The following is a 7,204-nucleotide window of genomic DNA, read 5'->3' on the forward strand; positions in this document are numbered from 1 at the left end:
TGGTTTATGCATGTTTGTTGCTCGGAGCAACAAGATCGAGTTGGTAAGGATTAAACTATCTCTTCATTTTTCTATTCATTTCTATGATCGATGATCATATAGAGCCCCTTTACCATTCTGTATAAATGGACTATCCTATTTCTACAGATATGTTCGAGGGGCGCATTCAATCCTTATTTGCCCATTAGTTTCCCACTCATCTTTTCATCCCAGGGTAGAGTAGCTTGGTAGCTCGTAAGGCTCATAAAGTTAAGGTCACGGGTTCAAATCCCCTCTCCACAACAATTTGTTGACAAAAACTTTTAGGTTTGGTTTTGTTAATTTGTTAACTAGTAATTAATTACCGCATTTCTTTGGGAGTGGGAGAAAAAGAAGGGGGGCTAGAACCAATATACTATTGTGATCAACTTTACTTAATCCTTTATTCCATTAACTTAAATACATTAAGTTGTTATTCCGAGCAGATAGCGGGAATCGAACCCGCATCTTCTCCTTGGTAAAGAGAAATTTTACCATTCGACTATATCCGCATGCTTTTTTCCGTTCATGATACGAAATGTATAGATTATATTGGAGCAGAGATAGGCCAAATACTCTCTTTCATTTTCATATTTTATGTTATTTATAGTATATATAATATAATTTTATATAATTTTAAAATTTATTATATTATGATATATTGTAATAAAAAAATAAATAACCTTTTTTTCGTTTATATATCTTATTTTATATTTATATATTATATTTTATTTCGATATAATATTTTTTTATATAGTTTGTATATAATTTATAATACATATTTATTTCATATTTATATAGACAAAATTTACAAAACAAATACACAAATACAATAAGTTTGACTCCCTCTAATTTTTAGAATTTTTTTCTTTATTTGTATTTCATTTTTTGGGGCTTATATGGAATTTTAATGTGTCTCACAGCCTGAAGGAATTCGAGGAAGGTTCAATTGTAGATCTAAAGAGAATAGGTTCAAGAGATGAGAGAATTAAGTATACCCACCTGAAAGACTAATCCAATCCACAATGATGTACCGAAAAATGCAACATTTTTATTACAAGCCAAACTGTCAGGAAAAGCAAATACAATGGGTACGCTAATCAATAACCTAAAGGAGCATTCATCTCGGACCTTACGCCCCCCACGAAATTTAAAGAACCTAAAGGAGCATGAGTCATATATTTTGTAGAACACCATTCTTCCCAAGGCTGGATGTCTTTTTTCAGCCTACTCAAGTCCAAACCGTTGGGGCCCTTAGAGGTTCTAACCAGGGAGCACGTAGATCCCAAAAACGCATAGTTTCTCTTCCAAAAATAACTTCCCCAGCAGGGAGTACATTAGATATTTACCTAAACCGATAGGTCCTTGAGCGAATCCCATGTTAGCCCCAAGATGTTGGTCCCTAACTAGAAAAGTAAATGCTTGAGCTTGAGAAGCTTCCAGCCTAGTAGGCCCATAAAATTCACTAGGATAAGCGGTATTATTGAACCAAGCGAAGCAACAAGCAATAAAACTAAAAACAAATAAAGCACCGAAACTATAAGACAAATAAGCCTCTCCAGACCATATAAGTGCATGGCGAGCCCATGCAAAGGGTTTGGTTAAGATATGCCATATTCCACGAAGTAGACAAATGAAACCTAACCATACATGCCCTCCAATTATATCTTCCAAATCGTCTGCACTAACAATCCACCCTTTTCCCCCAAAAGGGGATTTGAGTAAATAACCAAATACAATACTTGGGCTAAGGGTCAAGTTGGTAATTTTTCTTACATCCCCCCCCCCCCCTCCCTCTCCCGTGGAGCCCAGGTATGATATACACCCCCCAAAATAAAGAGCGTTTCCACAGGGTTGAACCTCCTCAAGGAATATAAGGTTTTCATGAGGCTGATCTTGAGTCGCCATCCAAGCACGAATACCTTCATTTAAAAGAATATTTTTATTGTAGAAAGTCCCAAATTCTAGATCTTTCATTGCACGAATTTCCTGAGAAACGAAGTCATAGGCACGTAGATTCAAGGCTAAACCAACTACTCCAAGAGCACTCATCCATAAACCGGTTACTGGTACAAATAACATAAACAAATGTAACAAATGTTTATTGGAAAAAGCATCCCCAATGATTTGGGACCAAAAAGCGGTTAGCGATGACCATTGAATAAGTTTCTTCAACTTGAGTTGGGTTAAAAGCCCAGAATGTATTTGCACCATTACCATCTTCAAATAAAGTATTTTCTACGGTAGCACCATGAATAGCGCATAGCAGAGCAGCACCGAATACCCTAGCAACTCACACGATATGAAATGGTTCAATGTCCAATTATGAAACCCTTGGAAAAAGAGGATGAATCAAAATATAGCCGCTACGCCAAAACTTGGCACAAAGAACCAACCAGACTGACCTAGCAGATAAATCAAGAATACGAAAACAAAAATCACAATTGGACCTAAGAATGTGATTGCATTATAAGGTCGTAATTTAACAGATCGAGCAAGTTCAAATTGATGTAACATGAAACCTATTAGTTTGAAAGCGTCGTGAAGAGCAACGAAGGTCCACAATCCACCTAATTAACACCAACGAGTAAAATCTCCTAGTGCTTTAAGGCCCTATAGTAATAACAAAGAGTGCTAAAATATTAGCAAGAGTAAAAACTGTGGCGGTTAAGAAGTTGCAGCCTTCCAAATCGGAACTTGCTAATCCACTAGTATACCATGAAGTTACAAAAGTACCTGTAAACCAACCCCCAAGGCGAGCTAGGCATAAGGAAAGAGCAATAGACTGGACCAACCTACGAAAACGAAACAATCCCTCCCTAACCAGTCGTCCATAATATCAAATAAATAATTTTCATCTTTGGTAAATTTACAAAGGGCTATAGCCATAGTGATCCTCCTATTCAACTATTTCAACCATTTTCGAGCACCTCGTAGCATTTTCAAAATGTTGAGGCTTCTATCATTTATGTATGATTTGATTTTTCATCCACTGCCACTTCTTTCGAATAGGTTTTGAATATAAAAAAATTTATTGGTTTCTAACTTGACCTAGTAAAATAAAATCCATGAACTCAATTCGGTTATCCTTTCCTATTCTTAATAATCACCTGAACCATGAATTGTCTTATGACTCATCAATTAGATAGATGCATTTTTGATTTGATTTGAAAAGAACTATTCAAGAAACAAGCGATACCTTTTTCTCGCTGCTGATAGATCCCCAGATATTGATACGAACCTAAGACGACCTGCTCCTAAACCCATATTATATTAACCCGGATCTAATTATGTTCAAGTTCTAATGGTAACCTTGATCCCTAACCAACCTGTGATTAGAAACCTTGGTATATAATGAAGACACCACAATAGGTGGTGGAAGGCCTATTGATAAGTCAAACTAAAACACTTATTCACTAATGGTGTTTTAGGTGTTCAAAAGAATAAAGAGAATTCAATCTCATAAATAATTTTTTGTATAAAATTCAAGCTTGATTTCTCATTGAAAATAAGCCTTTAAATAGGCTAAGATTACAAAGCAAAAAACCCTAAAAAATTAATTAAAAACCAGACTCATAGTGTGGAGAAAAAGAAAGTGCCTAATTTTTCCTAGTTTCCTAATTTGGATTAATTAATTCCTTTATTTTGAATTAGGAATTAATTAATTTTTAATGGTAGATTAATAAATTTACTAAACTTATTTGTCCAGCAAATAAATAAATAAAAACTAAAAAGTAATGGAAGTTTCCTAAAACAAAAAGTAAAAACAAATTAGGAAACTAAAATACTAGCTTTTTGACTAAGTTGACTTTGAACAAATTTTAACCAATTTAAACTCAAAATCAGCTTCAATATGCTTTTTAGGATGCCAAATAAGTTGAATATGAAGTCCCACACGTTGCCCTTGCTTGTAAGAAAAAGAAAAACCAACTCAGCACAATACAGCAAAACCCAGTAAATCTTGGACCCATACGCACACCACTTGTTTGTCTGCCTTTGAAGCTACCTTAACTTGATTTCATGACTTAGAAAACTTATGAATTGAATCCATAAAATTTTGGAACCATTTCATGCTGCCCGATCTCCATTTGTGCACCAAACCGCTACCCAGATCCATACCGGCCTCCATCACTTGTATGCGTAGAATAGGTCTTGGCTTTTCGGATATGGACAAGCCCTTTTGAGTATGAATTATTCCATGGATAAAAGCATAAATATTGTCCTTAAACTTCTTAGCTTGAGCTCTAGTGATAGGCCCAGTCTTGATCTGTATCGGGTAGGCACCTCAGCGGGTTATCGGTTGAGCAGGTTCGGGCGGATTCGCATCATTCCCCTTTGCTTGAAAAGGATTTGCCCTCAAATCAAAGTCATCACCTGCAGAAAAAGGAGAGAAATCAGGAAAATTGAAGGTAGCACTAACATTATACTCACCCGGCAAGTCAAGTTTGTAAGCATTGTCATTTATCCGCCCCACAACTTGAAAAGGTCCATCACCTCTCGGCATTATTTGTGATTTCTACTGCTCGGGAAACCTCTCCTTCTTTGGTTGAAACCAAAACCAATCTCCTGGGTCAAAAACTATCACAAAAATACTATAAATACAAGTTCATCACACTTTTTAATTTTAGCAAATAATCTCTACTAAATTTTGAAATTTCCACTAAGTAAAACTTTCGATAATGCAGATAAAGTTCTATGCAACAAAAACATCTTTAAATAAGTATCTTTAATATTCATGACCAGCAATGATTTCTTATTCATAATTACTTTATTAACATCACCAAAGCTAAGATAAAAATTTCTACTTTTCCTCTCTTTTCTTTCTTTTCCTTTCTCACTCACGGATTCATTGAATTTTGCATCAAATTTCTCACTCTTGGTTTTATTAGAATTGTGCCACACAACCTGGGTGTTAGAAGACTTACCTTGGACAGCAAGCTCAGACTTACCTTCTTGGATGGATGGTGAAGCCGTTAGTGCCATACTAGCCTTCTCTTTGAGTGTTTCGGTCTCCCTCCTTTGTTGGATTTGTAATCGGTCTCTATATACTTCCTTTGGATAATGGCTCCAGCTTGACCTTCTTGCCTTTGAATCTAAAAACAATACAATTCTCTCGACCAAAATGAGTAACATCTCTATCAAATTGCCATGACCTCCCTAACAATATATGACTAGCATGCATAGGCATAACATCACACAACACATCATCCATATATTTATCTATGCTGAATTTTACTTTGGCTTGTTTATTAACTTTCATCTCACCATTATCATTAAGCTATTGTAATAGTTGTTAAGCCTAATTTTTCAACTACCATGCTACTAATTACATTTGCACAACTCCCACTATCTATGATCATACTAAATATGTTACCTTGAATTTGACATCGGGTGTGGAAGATGTTCTCTCTTTGAACTTCATCCTCATCTTTGTATGTCGTGAGGAACCTTCTTGCAAGTAAACTCAAGTCAGCCCTTGAAGGTTGGAGTGTTTAGGGTTCCTCATGCTCATCATCTCCAACTTCTCCATCTTTAATTTGAGTTTCAGCATCACTTTCTTCACTTTCAGGTTCTAGTTCGCCATTACCTTTCAGCACCATAATCCTCCTATTCGGGCATTGGCCAGTGATGTGTCCTCATCCCTGGCATTTAAAACACACAATTTCATGAGTTATAGAAGGTTTAGGATCTAATTTTACCTTATTCTTTGGTGCTTGGACAGATTCGGTTCCAGTCTCCTTCCCTGGAAGGTTTAAACTTTCTTCTCCGACTTTCGGCTTTGGCTTGCTTTCATAGACGGGATTGTTCCTCCAGCCACTTGAATTGGACCTTCCGCTGTTGGAAACACCTCCAAACCATGAGCTTACACCCCTCCTCTTGAATTGATACTCTAATTTAATAGCCACATGCAACATCTCCTCCAATTCCACATATTGTTGCAGTTCTAGTTAATTGGCTATTTAACGATTCAAACCACCAAGAAACCTTGCCATGATTGCTTCCCTATCTTCATTCAAGTTCAATCTCATCATGAGCATCTCCATCTCCTTGTAATAATCCTCCACAGACCTAGTTCCCTGAGATAGGGATTGAAGCCCTTGATGCAGCAACCTATGATAATGTGATGGTACGAACTGCTTCCTCATGGCTCCTTTCATTTGTTGCCATGTAGTGATCAAGTCATCACCAACTCTCCTTTGAGTGTTTTTCTCATTGGTCCACCATTGTAATGCATAATGGTCAAACTCCATTGCTGCCAATTTCACCTTCTTAGCCTCCGAATAATTATGACAATCAAAAATCATCTCCATTCTCTCTTCCCATTCCAAATATGCTTTCGGATCACTTTTACCCATGAATGGCGGGATGTTTACCTTGATGTTGCCAAGATCATCATCTACATCGTCTCTCCTATGCCTCCCATGGCCTAGCGCTCTTGGACAGCAAGTGTTTCATCCATTCCTTCTTCAAAGTCATCTCTGAAATTTTCCTCCTCTAACTCCTCTCTTGGTCACCCTTGGCCTTCTCGACCTTGTCCTTGTCCTCCATGAGCATCCAATCTTACATTCGGCCCTCTTTGTGATGTTTCCATCATGTCCATCCTTTGATCTATATTGTCAAATCGGGCATTCATCCGCTGCAATTGCTCCAATATAACCCTCATGACCGTTTGCTCACCACTTCCCGCGATTCGGGAATCACCTTTAAATCCTATGGACTCCTCTTCATTAATTCTCAAAGGTGGATCTCCTCTTCTCACCCTTGAATCTGCCATGTTAGTGTGAATAATACAAAAAAATAAAATAAATTCTCACCAAATTCACTCTCTCACGTGTTTCACTCAAACAAGGTCTCGGCACTCATGTTTCCACACTAGTTTCGGCTTTTACCCTCTTTTAAGCTCACTCACTCTTGCCTTTTTCCTCTCAATGAATTATCTCAAAGTTCTAATTAAAACACCCAAAAAAGAGCAATTAAATCACAAGTATGTCTTAATTAAACTTATCAACAAAACAGTAGCTAAAAGTCGGCAATACCGAAGAATTCAACAAAACCTAGTTTTCGTCTTTTCTAGGTGAAACAAAGCAAATTAATAAAAAAACTTTGGAATTTTGAAGAACTGGACCAGATGGTAATAGATAATGAGTTCAAGAATAAAACTCTAGAAAAAGAAATTCAAATACAA

At 36.7% G+C, this 7,204-nt stretch overlaps 1 non-coding gene across 1 annotated transcript; it reads right to left on the minus strand.

Annotated features, from left to right (window-relative positions):
• Positions 1-459: 459 nt before the first annotated feature.
• Positions 460-530, minus strand: TRNAG-ACC (transfer RNA glycine (anticodon ACC)). Its single transcript has one exon. It is a non-coding gene; the product is annotated as a tRNA-Gly (tRNA).
• Positions 531-7,204: the final 6,674 nt, after the last annotated feature.

This window comes from Ziziphus jujuba, chromosome 2, assembly GCF_031755915.1.
Source record: "Ziziphus jujuba cultivar Dongzao chromosome 2, ASM3175591v1".
Lineage (NCBI taxonomy): Eukaryota > Viridiplantae > Streptophyta > Magnoliopsida > Rosales > Rhamnaceae > Ziziphus > Ziziphus jujuba.